This window comes from Myotis myotis, unplaced genomic scaffold (genome assembly GCF_014108235.1).
Source record: "Myotis myotis isolate mMyoMyo1 unplaced genomic scaffold, mMyoMyo1.p scaffold_m19_p_18, whole genome shotgun sequence".
Classification (NCBI taxonomy): domain Eukaryota; kingdom Metazoa; phylum Chordata; class Mammalia; order Chiroptera; family Vespertilionidae; genus Myotis; species Myotis myotis.
Genome location: NW_023416322.1, coordinates 23,769,274 through 23,788,514, shown reverse-complemented (window position 1 = coordinate 23,788,514; position 19,241 = coordinate 23,769,274). Strand labels below are relative to the sequence as shown.

Genomic DNA, 19,241 nt, shown 5'->3' with positions numbered 1-19,241 from the left:
TAAATCCTAACAGCTTTGCAATAAAGTGGTAAATATTTAAGACAAAAATTCTGTAGAAAGATTCTAAATCCAGAAATGTGTTGTATGTAGTAAATAGATTCGGAGATCTTTGAAGGTGGCTGTAGTCACCTGCTCAGATGATCTGATTATGACCAAAGCTTGATACTTCCCCTGGGAAGCCACTCATCCCTGGAAGCTAAACCTGGGGCCCCCTTAAGTCCTTAACCTCTGAGGCTTCCTATGTCAAGAAAGTCACCACTTACTTTACAGCTCTTCCTTGGAGCTGTTCTCACTCTGAACTCTTAACCCCTCAAGGGCAGACTCTCTGTCCTGCTCACTTCTTCTTAGCTCTTGTCCCAAGCACAGTGCCAGCACACAACAGCTCAAAGAAGCAGTGGCATTGATTGTAGGGGGCAGTTTCTGTGCCAGCAACTTGTCCGTCCCTTTAAGCAGGGTTCCTATGCAGAATGTGGACCAGGTGCCCCTACCAGATTACCAGGGATCATCGACACAGGCCCCAGGAGAATGATTCTGCTGCCGAGGGCTTGCTTCCCACAAATCCTCTGAGCCCTCTCCAAAGAACACAATGAGCCTCAGGAATCTCATTTAGAGGTGCCTAAAGAGGATGTATTTGCAAAAATCAAGTAGCACTGAATGGTTGAAGGCATAAGCCTTTGGCAAAGGTATAGGCTTGCTGGTCTAAGTTATTCCTGAATAAATCAATCTTCCCCAGAGGACCTGATGGAACCTTGGAATTAGAGGAAGCGGAAAAATCACTTAGTTCTGGAGGAATGAATAGATTTTATCGCTGGTGAATACTCTAGCACATCTGCAGTGGCTGCCTAGAGAGTGGGGCTGGGTAAGAACCCAAGGCCGCCAGGAGGGAGACTGGTCATCAATGGTGCACCAGGGCCCAGAGCAGGGAGATGCTGCAGGTGATAGAAATGCCAGGTATTTTCCTTCTCCAATTCTAATCTGGCTGCTCATGAAATGGAAGACTTACAGGTCCTTTGGACAGTGTCATTTGCAGCCTCTTTTCCAGGCAGATAGCTCTGATATTACAAAGTCTCTCTTCCCATGAAATTACAACTTTCTCTTTTTTTTGCTTCTAGCCACTAATCCCCTTTCCCTCTCATCTATCTGTGAGGTGGTCCCTCACTCTTAGAAAGCTGGTCCTATCTCTTTTGAAACAACTAAGTCAAAAGCCATCATAAGTATTGGCAAAATCCCCTTTATTTTTGTTCATCAAACATTGATACCTTTGACGCGCTATTTTATCCTTATTTCTCCAACTACATGTAGGCATGCCATTCATTCATTCAACTCGCATATATTACTGCACTTTACATTTCTTTCCATGATGTTCTTAATATTATAAAAGCAGTAAATGCCCATTGTAATAAATGAATTCATATGTAGATGGATAGAGGAAAAGTTAATCCTTTCCTTCCAGTCTCAGCCCTTGAGGTAACGTATTCATAGACAAGTACGTATCCTGCCACAGTCATAAGTCAGGTTCCCAGGAAAGACAGTGTATGTGCATGAAAGGTTTACTTCCACCCACTACTTCCTTTCCTGGGGCGGGGTGGGGGGTTACAGGGAGTGGGAATGACCAGAAGAGCTCAGGAGCTGTTCTGCACTGAAAAGGGAGAAGCCTTTGACCCCCCCATCAGTCTTTGGGTCTGAGCAGCCCCAGAAGAGGGGACAGGCACAACCTTTGGCAAAGCAGCTTCCTTTGGCTGAGAGCAACTCTTGAAGAGAAACTCAGCTGTGAGCTGACAGCGGCCAACACTCCCAGCAGCTGTGGGTTGATAGTCTCAGTTAGGGGGTGCCCCATAGTACCCAGCACATCCACCCTCCCTTCTGCTCGTTTAAACCTAACTATGCACAGATATACAGATATATGGGGTGTTTTATTTATCGTTTTTAACTGAAATACTCTGTAACTTGTTTTGACTTAACATATGTACATCATCATTTTCCCCTAATTTATTTATGCATACATAACTGTACTTTATTTAAACAAAGACCAAATTATGCATCCAGCCTTTTTTTAGTGCAGTCTCCTTATTTTCTTCTCTGTCGCTTGTCTCTCTCCACCTCCTCTCCCTCCTTCGCTGTCCACACCACCCTCCTCCCCCCCCCCCCCGCCATGTGGACAGCAAGGAATGGATACTTTTGTACTTTCCTTCATGCTCATACAACCACATGCATACATATGTGTGTATGAGTGGTGCACTCAGGTTTTTGGTCATTGGGAGCAACCATTTATTAAGAGCCTTCTGAGTGCCCAGGCCTGCGCCAGGCACAGGGCATACAAGAAGACTTAGCCTCCACCCTCAAGGAGCCCTGCCCACAAGGGAGAGGGATGAGGGAGTGGCGGCCATGACAGGATGAAGTCACTGAGGGAAGCATGCACCAAACACAGCCATTTAGAGAATTAGTGCTAGAGTGCAGGGCTCCTGTGTCCCAGTCCTGGATGCTTTCCCATTTCATCAGCTTTAAAAATCAGGTTTCAAACTGTGGGCTGCACAATGGCCACACTGAATTCGAGCAAGTGTGTGCCGAGCTTCCTGTGGTCATGCCCGCTCGCACATGGTGGTCCTTGTGATACAACCTGCAGCACCTCACTAACAGATCCATTTCACCTGAGCAACAAGCCACACAGCCCTGGACAGATGCCATACAAAGGCCTTTTCTTGGAGTAGATTTTCATATAACCTGTGTCAAGGGGAAGAGTTATTATAACAAAAATTGACACGGCTGTGTCACAGTGTGGGCAAGTATGCCTGCGGCACCAAGTTCCAGAATCAGCAGCAGAGATAAACATCAAGTGCAGAATGCATGCTCCCAAATCCTTTTAACCTACACACTTCCAGGGGTGGAAGGAGGGAGAAGGACATGGAACCACAAGAGATGTACGCATATACACAGGACTAAGGAGCATGTTGACCTGGCTCCCTGGCAACCTCAACAAACTGACATGCTCCTTCTGTCCATTCTCTCTACCCACTCACTCACTTGCACTTCCCCGCTAAGTGCCCAGACTTTTTGTTCATTCCATTTTCTGAGGTGACCTTGTAATAGCTCATCACTGGGGGGGAAGAAAGTTTCCCTATGAAATGTGTCCCAAAAATGAGCATATTTTCTTTCCTCAACCAATGTTGATCCCTCTTCTACTGCATGTGTGTTCAGGACCCCAAGGGGCTTGGACTTTTTCCACATGGGGTCCCTGGCCCTGATGGCCCAGGCAGGATCCATGGATCTGGGCATCCCAGGGTGCAGCCCAGGAAGCCCTGCTGACTCCAAGCACAGATTTTCTCCAAGGCCCTGTGTTTTTCCCCTTTGGCCTCAGTGAATCATAGACAGAAGAAAGACCCTGGTGAGCCAGGTGAGACACATCAACCGAAACCTTACAGAGGTTTCTGACTTCACGGCACAGTTCATTTTGATAGTCTGTATATACCTTGGTACTTGGTTGGATTAGGTTTGTTTTCTGCAAATCGCTAGTCATGTTCCAGTAATAGCCATGTGATTGTAAGGATATTGATCAGCTCTCTATACAAACTACCCAATATACGAAAGCATCATATATATATATATATATATATATATATATATATATATATATATATATATATTTCTCACAGCAGTTAGTTGCTGAAAATGGATCAGATTTTGAATGGCTATCAAACTGTACCTACTCATCTTAATGAGAAAATGGGGAACTGCGACAATTATCAGTGATCTCACTGATATCCAGCTCCTAAACTCACAAGCTCTCCTACCTGAAGAGACCTTGAATGACTATAGTTTGGGGCTTCTACTTGCAGGCACACATGTTTGAATATTTCTTAAAAGGATTTCTCTGACCCACTGGTATTGGCAAGATGTTTCAAACCAGCAAGATGTGGAAAGTTCATGAATGTTCAATTATCTGTTGCTGCATAACCACTTACCTCCAAACTCAATGGGTTAGAACAGTAAAAATTATTATTTCATGGTTTCTGTGGGTCAATAACTTAGAAGTGGATTACCTGGGTGGTTCTGGCTCAAGGTCTCTCATGAAATTTCAGCTAAGATGTTGACAAGGGCTACTGTCATCTGAAAATTTGATTCCAAGGTAGCTCATTTACATCCTGCTGGGTGTTGCAAGAGGCCACCCACATAGGCCTCTCCAGGGCTGCTTGAGTGTCCTCCCAAGATGGCTGGCTTCCCCCAGGATGAGCAATCAGAAGGAGTTAGGTGGGAGTTACAATGTCTTGTATGACCTTCCTTACCATCATTTCTGTAACATACTATTGGTTACACAGATTGGACCTATTTAAAGAGGGAAGAGACAACACAAGGGTATGAATACTAGAGAGCAAAAATTAATTGGGGGTCATCTTGAATGCTAGCTAACACAAATGCTTTTTAACTTCATCAATAATGATAAAGACCTGGAAGAAAGCATTTCTGTTTCTTGTATCTCTATGGAACAACACATGGAAGCACATGGAATTTGGCTCGAATTCTAGCTCTTACCAGCCATACACTTTTGGAAAAGATATGTACTTAATTCCTTTTCTAATCTGTAAAGTGGGAACAATGACGTTTCCTTATAGGACTGCAATGAGGTTTAACTTAGAAAATAGATGTAAAAGGCTTTAACTCAGTGCATGGAGAAGATAGGAGCTCAAAACTTTCCTCCTAATTCCATCACCTGAGTGGTGTGGTTTAAGGACTCTAACCAAGAGTCAGTTTTTCTCCCCTGGTTTCCAAGCCAAACAAGGGGCTCAGCTTTGGAAGTTTATGTTTTATGTCTTTTTTTCCCCTGTGAAAGATTTGCTGATGTGTAATAAAGTCAGGACATGTGAGAGACACTGCGGTTCTCTCATATCTTAATTAGCAATTAATTAAGCGGAGATGCAGGTGTTTGACAGGCTCACTAATTATCTTTCATCATTATTACTAATAGAAAATATGGTCAGGGTGGAACAAGTTTTCCCAGAACCTCAGGTTTAACTGAGTGACCCAATGGGGAACCAAAATGAGCATGCACCCTTTCCACACTGTTTTACTGAAAGCACTTTGAAACCTGGTGACACCTTGCATTCAGGCACTCGGCCGGCCTGTTACCTTGTGCTCTGATCTTTAGGCTCAGAAGAAGTGGGGTCCCTCCAAAAACGCACACAATCACAGTTGACAACTATGCCAACGAGGCGGGCAGCATTTCATTAACACCCTTCTCCTCACTATCAAAGAAGGCTGTGTGTGAAGGCCAGAAGAGAACTGTGCTCTAAGGTCTGAGCTGGAGGAGAGAAGGGAGGTGCTTTCTGACGATGCTACAGTGCTGTTGGTTCCATATCCCAGAAGTTCTAACCAGGAGCTGCAGCAGGACCCTAACTTGGTGATGTTGACTTCACAACCTCATGTGCACACAGGAGGGATGGCAAGTAGGGGGCCCAGAAACTGGCCACTGCTTGGAGGGCTCATGGGACTGAGTTCTCCATGGGGAGAGGGGAGTTAGTTTTAGGCAAAGTAAGCTAGGTCCTGGCCTCCTTTGTGTTCTGAAGTCACACATGGTGGGTTCTCCACAGGTATCATTTAACAGAGACTAGACAAGCTATTCTTCTAGGGCTAACTTGGGGCAGTTGAACATATGTCACCCCAGAGACAGTGTCCCCACAGGGGATCATGTGGGCAGCATAAGGTTTCTGCTCCGGCCAGACCTGTGTGTTTCTATAATTGAATTACACCTACTAGATTCAGTGCTACTGCATCATCATTATTTCTAAACTAGAGGCCTGGTGCACGAATTCATGTACCAGTGGGGTCCCTTGGCCTGGCCTGTGGGATCAGGCCAAAACCAGCTCTCCAACATCCCCCAAGGGGTCCCGGATTTCAAGAGGGCGCAGGCTAGGTCGAGGGACCCCACCGGTGCACAACTGGGGCCGGGGAGGGACACAGGAGGTTGGCCAGCTGGGGAGGGACTGCAGAGGCTCCAGGGCATGTCTGGCCCATCTTGCTTAGTCCTGATTAGCCAGACCCCAGCAGCAAGCTAACCTACCAGTCGGAGCATCTGTCCCCTGGTGGTCAGTGAACATCATAGTGACTGGTCGACTGTCTGCCCCCTGGCGGTCAGTGCACGTCATAGTGAGCAGTTGAGCAGCCTTAGCATATTATTAGCATATTATGGTTTGATTAGTTGAATGGACAACTAGACAACCAGAAACTTAGCATCTTAGGCTTTTATTATATAGGATGGGTTATGTGCCTATAAGTGTCAGGGATCTGATCTGAACACCTGGTAGATTTGGAGTCAGTTGGTATCCCTCATCAACTGGATAACTTCCATTACTCACAACTCATGATTCCAACTAGAGATAATTCATCAGGTCTAACAAGAGATCTGAGGTTAGTGGTGGGGCTGGAAGATTCCAGCATGTCCCCTGCGCTGATGGGCACCCTAGCCCTGTTTTTTTTTTCTTGCCTTAATTTAATAGCTTTTTAAAAATTAAATGCATTGGGGTGACATTGTTTAATAAGACTATATAGATTTCAAGTAGACATTTCTATGATGCATCACCTGTATATTGCATTGTGTGCCCTCCACCCAAAGTAAAATCTTCTTCCATCCCCATATATTTGAACCTCTTACCCTTTACTACCCCGACACCCTCTGGTAAACACCATACTATTGTTTGTGTCTATGAGTTTCTGTTTTTTGTTTTTCTTGTCTGTTCATTTGTTGCTTTTAGTTTTATATGCCACATATGAGTGAAATCATACGGTTCTTAACTTTTTCTGTCTGACTTGTTTTGCTTAGCATGATATTCCCCAGAACCATCCATGTTGCCACAAGTGGGTGGGAATGTGAACTGGTTCAGCCACTATGGAAAACAGTATGCAGGTGCCTCAAAAAATCAAGACTAGAGTACCCACATGACCCAGCAACCCCGCTGCTGGTACCTACCCGAACAATTTGGCAACATTTATTCACAAACAGAGATAGGCACCCCTATGTTCATTGCAGCATTATTCACGGTGGCCAACACATGGAGACAACTGAAGTGCCCCTGGATAGAGGACTGGATAAAGAAGAGGTAGTACATATACACAGTGGAGCACTAGTGAGCCGTAAGAAAAGATGAAATACTGCCTTGCTCTGATGCTTCCTTCACCCTGCTTCCTTCACCACGTGGGTGGCTGTGCTGTAAAGGGCAGGAGCACCTTTTTGATCACTGGGCGCTGTATAGTTTTTTTTCAGCCTATATTCCTGATGCTTTGAGTTGGTTCCTTACTAAGCATCCCCTGTGCCTCGACAACCTTGTGGGTGAAACCACAATCTACAGCTCTAGGTGGAGCCGACTCGGTGCACGAATAACGATTAGCAATGCACTCCATGTCTTAAAAGGCAAACTGCTACACCAAGTGTTAGCAGTGGTTTTCTCTGGGGCATGTTTTTATTGCCCTTTGTCTTTTTTCACTTCATCTATATTTCTTAACTTTTCTGTTATGTTTGTATTTGGCTTTAGTAATGAGAAAATAAATGTTATTTTAACAATTTAGTAAGTATGGCATCACTTATGTTATAAAGTCTTATTGCCATGGTCCTTAGCCTGCGGTCCACAGAGAGCCTACGCACTTAGATGGGAAAAAAATTCCATCTTTATTTTCCCCAAGCTCTAACCAAAATTTAGCAATTCCTCTCATTTTGAACATGGGCAACAAGTCACAGTAGCATTAGCTATAACTGTAATTTTGTCACCAATAGAAATCACAGATATTTTTATGTCTCATTACAGTTGGTGCAGATATGTTGAAATATTGTTTAAGCTTATTACTATTTCAAAATTACGGTAGTTATTAGACCCGCCAGCAGATCTTGTTATTTACTACATTAATAAAGAAGCCTATATATTACTATATAGCAAATTTGTGGGGGTTTTTAGTATTTTGATAACTGCATTCCAATAAAAATGCAGTTTTCTCTGCAGTCCTATATATTTTATCTTACACATTTAAACCATTACCATATTCTGAGAAGGATCTCATATGCATCACTAGGCTTCCAAAGGGGTGGGGGATCCAGGGCATTAAAAGGGTGAATTAGCCCTGGAGGGGAGGAAGGAACCGACCTGTGTTGACACCACAGTGGTCCAGGCCCTGGGCTTTCTGTACTTTGCCCTGTTGGAGCCCCTTAAAAGCCTGAGAGGGAAGTACTGCTACTGTCCCCATTCTACAGTCAGGAAATTGAGACATCAAGACGTTAGTAATCTGCTCAACGTCATTCTGCATCTAAGTGGCAGATCTGATTAAGAGCTCAGGCAGGCAGAATGCAGATGGCTGGCATCCCTTGGCCTGCCCTTATCTCCACAGATGAGTCAGTATTGAATGTGCTAGCTCATGTGTTTGTGTGTGGCTGTGCCAGATGGGAGTTTGTGGTCTGGAAGTTGATAGGGTGTTCTTGACCTTCCCAACTACAGAACAAATACCTCACGAGCAGTTTCCAGGCCATTTTTCTTCACTTGTCTGTCCAAAGCCCCCAACGTAGTGAAATGAAGGAACTGATATTCCAAACACTTGATATTTTTCAGCCATGGAAGGCACCCCCTCTCCGTCCCCCCATTCCACTAACTCCTGTTATAGCCTCACTGTGGGAGCCATGGCGTGTCCTTGGCCCACCTGGCTTTTCTTATTCTGGAGAAGCCCTCCCAGCCTCTGCCTCTTCCCTGCTCCACTTTCCATTCCTATCTCTTGGCCCGCAGTTTGTCTGCATCTAAAGGGAGCTGAAAGTTCTAGTGGCCAAAGGCTGACAGAGACAAATGCTTCATTACTAGGAGGTCTCAGGTACACAGTTGTTAAGCAACCACCAAACTTGGACCGCCACACTGGAAGGGCACCCCTCGAAGAGCACTTAGCTGGGCCCTAATTGCATTTGCAAGACATCGATCACCAGGATAATTTCCTGTCCTAAGACATGTGCTCTCCTTAGTGAGAAAAGCCAGAATTGAGGCCAAAAAGATCTTAGATGTTGGGTTTATATTCAAGAACCTGATGCAGAGTCTTGGGAGCCTCCTCAAACCCTCAGATTTCACCCTGTCAAAGCTGGCCAGTCCCACCAGTGGTGGGATTTCAGGACAAAGCCATAGACATGGGCTAAGAGGAAACCATGCTATCAACATCTCCCTCTTACATCTATATTTGAACCGACACTGAGATTCTTGGAGATACTTTGTCATCAGTCTCCCCGGGAGGGCCTGGTGAAGAGGGCAGTATAGCCTTGAGAAATGCTGGAGGGATGCTCCCAAACAAAGCCACTTAGCCTCCCGCACTGCAGTCATCTGACTTCACCACTAGCCAGGAAAAGAAAGCAAAGGGAAGGAAAGGCACAGGGAGGGAGGAAAAGAAAAAGCATTTACTGATCACTTATTATCTGCTGGAACTAAAAGGTACTGAGTAAGAACTGGCTCCTGCCCTTGAAAAGAAGCTCACAGTCCACAGGAACGACTCAGTCGTGTGTATACAGAGAGTTCCATATGGCTCCTGTGGCCAAGAGTGTAATTGAAGGGTGAGCATGAGCAAAGCATCCTAGAAGCCTGAGCATGGAGTCCGAGAAGGCTCATATCGGAGAGGAATCTGGGGAAGACGGAAGCACCAAAGCCAGAAATGAGAAAGAGCCTTCCTTTTCAGAAACAGAGAACCAATTGTGCAGAGGCCTGGTAGCTCCCGAATCTCAGAGTGAGAGCGAAGAGGAGCACAGACCATCTTGCATGATTGAAGTTCTACAGAAATCTCCCAGTTCCTCCTGGGAATGTGCTAGAACCAAGGCGGCCCATCCTTAGGCCAGGCAGTTGCTTATGCGCTATGACTGGAAGGTCTTCACAAAACCTGACAAGTTCCTGTTTCTGAAACTCACATTTCTGCCAATAGATTCATGCTTTTGTCTTACTATTTGCCCTTCCCAGAGATATTTGCATTTTAAGCCAATGCACAAGTCACTCACACTATAGCATAAACTAGTATTATCAGCTATTGGTCTAGGTCACCAAGGGGAAAGAGGATTTAAGGACTGCCATATAGGACATAAAAGGATAAAGGGAGTATGGCAAAGCCATGAAAAAACAACAACAACAACAACAAAACAGAGATAAAGCAGACAAATTAATGTACATCACACTTTGTGTTCTTTGACAGGAAGTCGAGTTGGTAAGTGGGTTTGGAATATGGAGTGGAAGGGAGCTGGTACTGGGTTTGGTTTTTGTTTTTGGCTTTTGTAGTCAGACCATATTATTGCCATGGCAATTCCCTCATCATCCAGTCCTTCCTCTCCCCACACTGACTAGTGCCACCCTGAAAATGGAGGCTCCATATGACCTCCCTGCACTCTGAAGCTGTGGGTCCTGCCACAGACGGGCTGTGGAAGAAATCTCAGGTGGGCTTCCCCTCTCCTGCAGCCAAACAGTGTTCCTCTCTGAGGCATTGTGGATCACATTTCCAGACAAAATGAATCTGGAAGGTAACCATCCAGAATCACTCAGTTCCAGGGCCTGACTCCCAGCAGGACCAGAAATCCCAAACAGGGGTGGTGAAGGGAAAGGAAAGATTTTCAATGTCCTTCCATTGGTCAGGATCACTGGGAGATCACACTAAGCAGGTTCCAGCTGCCTCAGGAAGGAGCGCCCCCTGCAGTGTCTGCAGTGGCAGCCCCTCCCGCCTGCAGGTAGCCCTGGCCTGCAGCTCAAGGGTTTGGTCTCTTGAACAGCAAACAAGAGCCCCAGCCCAGCCCAGCCCTGAAAGAGGGAAACTAGAACTTCACCTTCGGCACCTTTCCTCTTTCCCAGCCCCACCTTCACTTCTAATCTGCCCACTTGCCCATCAGTGGGGCCCATCACTGGGGCCCTAGCATATCTTGCCTATTTCACCTCCTCCTCCCTTGGGGCTTCCTGCCTCTCTTCTCAGCCCTCTTCTACTCCATTCTCCACGCTGCTCCCAGAGATTTTTTCTAAAGTAAATCTGCTCAGGTTATTTCCCTTCTTAAACCTCTCAAGGTTTAAGATGTGTCCAAGGACTCTATGATCTGGTTCCCCTTCTCTCCCTGATCCCCACTCTCTCTGCCAACCCTCCCCTGCCTCCTCTCTGCATGCCAACTCCTTGCATATTTCCAACCCCCACACTCTCACTCTCTGCTGTTGTATCTGCCTAGAAACATCTGCCTGATTGAGATTTATCCTCCAGGAGTCACCTCCTCCAGGAAGACTCCCTGACTCTCCCAGGAGGGTTAGGTGCCTTCCCCCTACCTCTTCTCCCCTCCACCATGCACTCTCATAATAATCTTGCCAAGTTGTGTTGCAATTGCCCATATATAGGTTGGCATATCCTCAGCATCCTACTTTGTGCTGCCAATGGAAGAGTGTCAGCATCATACCACAGCGCAGACCTTCAGGTCCCCGCACCTAAGGCTAGGCTTGGAGTCTACTAAGTAAAGGAAAAACGCTCACATTAAATAGTGCTGCATGCTGCTGGCAACTGTGTGCAGAGGGAAAACAAACAAGTGATTAAGGAATGGCAGGCGAGTATTTCACTAAGAGTCCTATCCAAATAAAATAACAGGAAAAGTGCCTTTCAGTTCTGATTAACCGCAGCTGAGAATTAAAGATCATTTGTAACAAATCATTACAGTCAACTGATTAAAAATGAATGAGTTTGTACAAAGAGCCATTACTGAATCTAGGACTGAGGGGAAAGGGAGAGTTAAAGCACATTAACATGAGACCCCCGACCTGAGTGTGTCTGCATGAGGCTGACTTACCATTTACATCAAAGGGACACCACACATCAGAAACAGCATGAATCTGAGTTCAAGTACAGCTTGGGGTCCAAACCCCATGCCTGGCTCTGTGAAACTGCTAAAGCCTCTCTAAATTCTCATCTCTGTCACTGAGAAAATAATAATGGGGATTCTCAGTATTAGATTGAAACATTTTAAATTGCCAATATTTGACTATATTTGACTATATTTGACCTACAGAAGTGGCAATTTCATATGGTTCAACCTAATATGTAGCAAAAAACACTATTGTGGGAATCAAAACGAGATGATGGTTGTAAACTGGAAGATACAGTAGAAATGCAAGGCTTGCTGCAAGTATCTCCCAGCATTAGAGCAAGACTGTGACAACTGGCAGCAGCCCGGTGGTACTCAGCTTGAGGCAAATCTCAGGAGCCAAGAGCCTCCCTCAACTGCACGAATTAATGTTAGGCTGGATGAAGGGGAAACAGAAAGACAAAAAGAGGTCAAGAATTCCTTCAACACCCAACCCAGGCACTCCCTTTCTCAGCCCTGCCTCTCCACCAGGGCCCTTGCCCCATCCCTGCTGGCATCTCACTGTCAGTTTGCAGTGGGCTCAGAAGGGGGCACTGTGTGGGATTAGATACACTTAGTCCATCTCCGGCTCTGGGGGTCAGCCCCCCATATGAACTCTCACTGCCCTTACTGTGAGGACACCTCTGAATCTGAGTCACTGGTATGAAATGGGTTAATAAATAAATGTTTAGTTGAATAAATGAATGAATCAATGAATAAGCTCTCAAATTCTGCTGGCTAGGCCAGTCGCCTGTCCTTCTGCCATCTGGCAGGGTGCTAGCGGAGGATAAAGGCATTCTGCTCCCACACCCCCGGGCCACGGAATTACCATCACCCTACATCTCCTCATTTGATGCAAACAATGACAAGCAAATTCTCCATACTTACAAAATACTTGTAATGAGAAAGCTTATTCTTACTTTTAAAATAATTTCTACATGGCAGTGGTCCAAACCCTCTACTTATGAAACAATGATACATATTAATCCTATATATAATACACACACACAGTTTTTTTTTTTTTTTTTTTTTTTTTTTTTTATTGCTTAAAGTATTACAAAGGGTATTACATATGTGTCCATTTTTATCCCCCCGCCCTAGACAGTCCCCTAGCCTCCCCTATCCCCCAATGTCTTATGTCCACTGGTTATGCTTCTATGCATGCATACAAGTCCTTTAGTTGATCTCTTACCCCCCTACCTCCTGCCCCGCAACCCTCCCCGGCTTTAAATTTCCTTTTTCTATCTGCATTAATTAAAGAACTTAGTCAGATTTAACTTATTCCACCAAATTCACTCCAATGCTTTTTTGCCCTCATGCACGCAAAATGTGCCCTCTCTTCACCCTTGCTAACTCATTATTCTAAAGAGTTGATATATTCCCAGTTTGATCTTCTGCATGTGGCTTCAGCCTGGAACTGGGAGGCAGAGCTGAGGGCCAACTGCATTGGTATGACAACGTGCTCAGTCACTCAGGTCCTTGTGCTCAGAAGGGACCCTTGCTTGTGCTTGGCTTCCTGCTTTGCAGTTGCCATCTTGAAATTCTTAAAAATGTTTGCACAATGGGCCATGCATTTTCCTTTTGCACTGGGCCCTGCAAAGTACATGGCCAGTCCTGGCAGAGATGGAAAGAAAAGGAGACAGTGAGCAAACTGGAGGCAGCAAGAGTGATGATGTAATCCAGGTTTAGAAAGGGCCAGGGGAGAGTCTACAGAGTGGCTAAGCTGGCCAGTGGGGGCCTGTTATAAAAGCTGGAGGGCATGCTCAGTGGTTGAGCACTGACCTATGAACCAGGAGATCATGGTTTGATTCCAGGTCAGGGTACATGCCTGGGTTACAGGCTTGATCCCATGGGGCGGGTGTGCAGGAGGCAGCCGATCAATGATTCTTTCCCATCATTGATGTTTCTCCCTCTCCCTCCCCCTCCCCCCCCCTCCCTCTCCCTCCCCTCTCCTCTCCTCTCTGAAATCAATAAAAAAAATATTTTTAAAAAAGCTGGAGGGCAGGAGTGCAGCTACAGAGGAGAGACAGGCTCTGGGAAAGGGAAGTTCGCTAAGGAATCCTACATGCCTAGAATTGTTAGATTCCTGCTGGGGGCGGGGGCTGCGAGAGGGACCCCTTTTAACATGAAGTCAAGAAATGAGTCCTCCAACTTAAGAAGACTGCATGTCCTAGGGCCAACCAGCAGCCAGAGAGTAAAACCAAAATAAGTGGAAGAAGTTGACCATTGTATTAATGTGAGACAGACTGGACATGTCATTCGTTTGCTTATTCATTCCCTCAACAAACATTTACTGAGTATCTATCTAATGTGCATACACTGAGTTCGTTCCTGAGCAATTTCAAAGATGACAAGAATTCAGGCCCAGCTCTGGGAACTCCTAATCTACATAGAAGAGGAAGACGTGAGTGGCAATGTGATGAGACAGATGTTACAACAAAGGATGCTATTACCTGTTGCGGAGTGGGGCAAGGGAAGGGGCAAGGCTGAGGAAGGTCTTATGAAAGGTGTGAAGACTGGATCTGCAAGGGTGAGTGGCAGTTCAGCAAACAAAATTAATAAGAGCATTTGGACAGAGGGAATAGCTTAAGTAAATACCTGGAAATGAGAAACACTTTGACACTGCTGACAAGTTCAGTTCAGACGCTGAGTAGCAGGACAGGGTGCTGAAAAGACCAGCAGGATCCTGGCTATGAGCAGCCTGATTGCATAATAAGGAGCATGAATTTTACTGCAGCTGGATGGGAGAGCCTTTGACGTTTCCTAAGCAGAGATGATTAGGGTAGAGTGGATCTCACTTTGGAGATCAGAGAGGAAAATATCAGAATGGGGCAGATACCTTTTGCTGCAATGCATAGATGGATTCAAGTGAAGAATGACAGAGCAGGCCAGTTACATAAGCACTGCTATATTTAAGCAAGGAATAGGAGGGGCCCCAACTCAGGTAACCGCAGAGTAAATAGAGAGTGGGCAAGAGAACAGAGATTTATCATAAAGGTAGGATGGATGGATGGTAGTTGACTCGTTGGATGGGATGAGGAGGGAGAAACAATGAAGCCTTCCACATTTCTGACTTAGACGTTTGGGTCAACAACATTTTCATTAACCATGTTGGAGAATGAAGGAATAGGAAGGTAAGAACAGGAGTTGAATTTTGGAAATATTAAGTTTAAGGGACTACTAAATATGTCCAGTGGTGGTCTGTGCCAGAAATGTGGAAGTCACAAGGACATAGGCACTTGCAGAAGGTAAGGGCATGGATTGAGTTACCTGCAGAGACACCTCAGGAGAGCATCGACATTTAGAAAGTGAGTGGATAGACATGATCCAGTGAGAGGCTGGGAACAAGCTATTGGAAAGAAAACCAGATTGTATTATTGTTTCCTAATATCTGCTGTCTTTCCTGAAAGATCATTGCATGTCCCTGCTCACTGAAAGTGGGAAATGTGACTTCTTTGATCTTTTGATGTGAGGCTTGTGTCATGTGATGTGCTTTGGCCAATGGAACATGAGCAAAGGTGATGAACACCCAAGCAAAAGTCTTAGAAGGGACCAGAAGGTCCTCTGTTTCATCCACCTGGATCCCCAGAGGAAGAACATATGAGGAGCAGAGATACTTTTGATCCTCAGACTAAAAACGTGAGCGTAATGGAAAACCTTCATTATAAACCACTGAGATTTGGAGATCAATACTTTAGTGTAACATAGCAAAAGTTGCCTATTACAACCAGAAAAGAACAGTGCCTCAGAAATGAAGGAAACACTTAAGAAAAAGTGAGTGGTCAATAAGGTCAGAAGTGACCGAGAGGCAATTAGATGCAGCAATAGGGCGGTTGTTGGTCACCTTTAGTGAGAAGCATTTTAGTGGCACGGTGGGAGCTGAGCCGGATTGCTATGGATTGAGGCATGAATGGGAGGTGAGGGGTTGGAGATTGTAAGTGGAGATTACTCATTTAATGATGTTGACAGAAAAGAAGGAGAGAGAAACAGCTTAAGGTAGAGAGAGAGAGTAGGAGGCAAGTTTTATTTAGAAGAGATTGGAAACTGCAGATTAAGGACAAAGCTTTGGAGAAAATAGGGATGTTGAAGATGTAAGTACTGAGCCTGTATGCCTGAAAATATTTGTATCTCTGATTTCCTCATAATATTAAAATAATAGCAAAAATAGTGCTCACTAAGTTCCCACACAGCTGGATGGCTTTGTATGAATTATTTTAATCTCCAAAGCAACTATGTAAGATAGATACTGTTATTATCTCTTCCATTACATAAGTAAGTAAACTGAGGCAAAGAGGGTTTGATGAACTCATCCAGGTTCACCCACCTAATTAATGGCAGAGCCAGGATTCAAACTAAGGTCATCTGGGTCTAGAGAGCAGGACCTTAACCATCATACCACATTGTGCCTCATGGAGATACAGAAAGATTTTGAGCTATAGACACTGCATCGGAGGAGGATGGGCCCGAAAGGCTTTATGAAGGAGGGATGTGGCACAGAAGTACAAAGGGAGTACCCAGAGAAAATTCTGGGTTCTTGGAAAATGGAATTGGAACATTAAGAGCACTGAGCCTTCTATTTGGGGTACCAGCCTGGTTTTCTACAGTCTCCCCTCAGCCTCTGTTAGTCCGCCTGGGATTGAGAGGTGAGAAAAGATGAAAAGGCAGAGGAGGAGAAGTTCAAGAATCAAAGCATGGGAGGAAGCCAAGCTCAGTTTTGAGGTGCACGTATCACTCACTGTGAGCCAAGCTCTGTGCTGGGCTATGGGACCCAAGGAGAACACGCAGCTCTTTCCAAGGCGCCTCAGGCTAATGGGAGGACAGACATAAGAGGCCACTGGGACTTTGGGGTGAGGTTAAGTGTGATGCCTACAAAATCCTAAGAAAATACGGGCCACTGGGGGACAGAATCCGCCAACACAGGTGCCATCCAGTGAGCAGCTGACTCCAGCAATCTGATAACTTAAGGATGCCTCCCCCTTTCCCTGTCTCTTTGTGAAGATCAGGATGCGGCTAATGGCACGTAGAACTTCCCTCCAGCCTGGACTAAAGGCAGCCAGGCCATGAGGGCAGGTTGCTTTTCAGCGTTCAAAGTTGGAGAAATTTAAAATGATGCGACACATCTAAGTACCCAAGCTCGGCGTGCCTTTCAGGAGGCATTTCAAAGTGTGAGTGGCCTTTCATCACTCTTGAGTCTGCAGGATGTGTTGTGAGTTGTCGGGTCGCCCATGTCACCTCAGTGTGTGGCGGATGCTCTGAACTGGAGAGGATGTCTATGAACTCTAGGGAAAGATATGAATACCCATGGAAGCAAGTGATGTCTAATGTGGCAGTGTGGGCACATGGGCCAAGGTTCACCTCAAGTTGGCCAGAGCTTATTGTGTCCCAGGTAAGGTATGTTGCTGAGCAGAGTGACATAAACTATTGGCACTGCTCTGCAAAGGGCTTGTCTCACTCGCCCTTCCTTCCTTTGTGCTTTACTTTGTCTTCCTAACTCAGCCCTTGACTCTGTTGAAGAGCAACATGTGTGGCAGGGGACCTTTGTTGCCCAGGTAGGCTGGCTTGCCTCCTACAAACCTGTTTATCTGAGTCCTGACCTCAGAGCTCATTTGAGCATCTCTGATACCAGCATCTCCTACCCCAGTGCCCTCCAAATCACACAGACACTTTCCACCTGAATCAGTTGAAGTCACATGTTCCTAAATTTATTCTGTGCCAGGCTGCAGCCATGCTCTTTGAGAGAGTCCACAGCTCTGCCAACCCCTTCCCTTCAACCTTGAACCTATACAGTCTTTACTTCTCCTTAACTAACCACTAGCCACCTCTGCTGATCCCAGTGTGCCTTGAAGTAGAAAAGATGAAGTGGGAATCAGTGGTGAGGAAAGAACTTCAGAGAAAGAGAAATGGGGGCTGGTACTTGATGAGTAGTCTTCTGATACATAGACAAGGAAAGGAAGAGTGCTCCAGGCAGAAAGAACAGCATGTACAAAGTGGGCCAGGACTCAGTGAATCCGGCGAAAGGTGCAATTTAGTGGGCTTAAAACACACACCTATGTAGGAAGCGTGGCAGCTATGCATGACACTGTTGTAAAGAGCATTGAACATCCTGCTATGAAATTGGGCCTTGGGCCTGACTCTGCAGAGAACTGAGGTCCACCAAGGGTGTTTAAGTAGGGACTCTAACATGATAAGATTTGAGATTCAGACTGCATGAAAGGTGGATCTAGTTGGGCAAAGACCTGAGGCAGACCTGGTGGGAAGCCACTGAAATCCCACCCAGGTGAGACCACAGCCAGGCTCTCAGCATTGACCTTCATGGTGGACCAGGTGGACCATGAAGCAGGCACAGTCATGGAGCTCTTGCGCAGGGGCCCTAAGCCCTTCTGCAGGGAGGAGTCTCCTATCCTCCCCAGTTATAGTCTCAGAACCTGTCTTTCTACTCCTCCTTTCACAGGAAAATGAATAGAGTAGATTTTCTGAAAAGGAAGCCAGGAGACCCTTGCTAGGAATGAAGGCTGAATGTATAGAGTAAGATACATCCTGCTGCCACCCCATCTAGTAACAGCAAGAAATTCTATGAATTTCTTCCAAATATTGTGCACATCTTATTGGTTTGCTGACACCCAGTTGGCTATAATAAGAAATGCACCCATATCAGAAAGATACTGCAATCAGACTATTTTCCCCTTGTCGATCTTTCTCCCTATTCCTGCCTCCGTGCTTTCTCTCTTCCCCCTTTTAGTCTAAGACCAAAATGTGTGTGACCTCTTCCTCCCTGTAAGGTCCCTCCTTCTGCTGGTTACTTGCTAGGGGCTCTCTCACCAGCTTTACTCGAAGCTAAGTTAAAGTGAGATGGAGCCCTGGCCAGTGTGGCTCAGCTGATTGAAGTGTCATCCTGTGTACGGAAGGGTTGAGGGTTGTGGGTTTGATTCCAGGTCAGGGCAATACCCAGACTGCAGGTTCAGTCTCCAGATGGGTGTGGGAGGCAACCGATTGATGCTTCTTTCACATCGATGATGTTTCTCTATCTCCCTCTCCCTTCCTCTCTCTCTCTCTCAAATTAATAAAAACATATCTTTGGGTGAGGATTAAAAAATAATAAAAAGTGAGGTGGACAGGGAGCCTCTGCACGAGGGAGCACCTGACAGTGAAGGTTCAGAGACATGAAGCTAATGAGCTACACAATATGGGTTACATCTCACTTGATTACACTCAGAAAATGTAGAACCATCTTTTAGCCATGACTAGCCATTTATCTGCTGGAATGCTCAGAGCAACACCCCCCACTCCCATTTATCTCCTGCCTTCAGGTTCCAGTCAAGGTTTATAGAAATTAGTAATTCATCACTGAATATAACAACTACCTTTGGGACCTGCCAAACCAGAAAAAATC

At 45.6% G+C, this 19,241-nt stretch overlaps 1 protein-coding gene across 1 annotated transcript in view; it reads right to left on the bottom strand.

The window, feature by feature from the left end:
- The window catches only part of TNR (tenascin R), a 322,971-nt gene that overhangs the window by 143,686 nt on the left and 160,044 nt on the right, over window positions 1-19,241 (bottom strand). The window lies entirely within an intron of this gene.